The 585-nt window shown below is 53.7% G+C and overlaps 1 pseudogene; it reads left to right on the forward strand.

The window, feature by feature from the left end:
• On the forward strand, nucleotides 1-118 carry LOC124725602 (annotated as a pseudogene).
• Nucleotides 119-585: the final 467 nt, after the last annotated feature.

The following is a 585-nucleotide window of genomic DNA, read 5'->3' on the forward strand; positions in this document are numbered from 1 at the left end:
GGCAACGGCCTTGCCGCAGTGGATACACCGGTTCCCGTCAGATCACCGAAGTTAAGCGCTGTCGGGCGTGGCCTGTACTTGGATGGGTGACCATCCGGGCCGCCATGCACAGTTGCCATTTTTCGGGGTGCACTCAGCCTCATGACGCCGATTGAGGAGCTATTCGACCGAATAATAGCGGCTCCGGTCAAAGAAAAGCATCGTAACGACCCGGAAAGCGGTGTGCTGACCACATGCTCCTCCTATCCGCATCCTCAGGTGCAGATGAGACGGCGGTCGGATGGTCCCGATGGGCCACTTGTGGCCTGAAGAAGGAGTGCAAAATAATAGTAATAATAATAATAATAATAATAATAATTTGTCTAAGAGGGAATGGTCTATAAATAAAACTAAAACAGCCTGTGCTGCAACGTTGAAAGTATATTTGGTCATTTCACCATTTCCGGGCCTGGGCAGTCCGTTGGTTGGCTTGGAGCAGCGAGGAATTCTCCGCGGGACGTAGTTGGGCCGGGGCCGCTGGCAGTCTCTATGCGGTGCCAGAGTGTGTGGGGCTGTTCCCTCTGCTACGAGGTCTGTGGCTCACCG

Source organism: Schistocerca piceifrons, chromosome 1 (genome assembly GCF_021461385.2).
Source record: "Schistocerca piceifrons isolate TAMUIC-IGC-003096 chromosome 1, iqSchPice1.1, whole genome shotgun sequence".
In the NCBI taxonomy this organism is placed as follows: Eukaryota; Metazoa; Arthropoda; class Insecta; order Orthoptera; family Acrididae; genus Schistocerca; species Schistocerca piceifrons.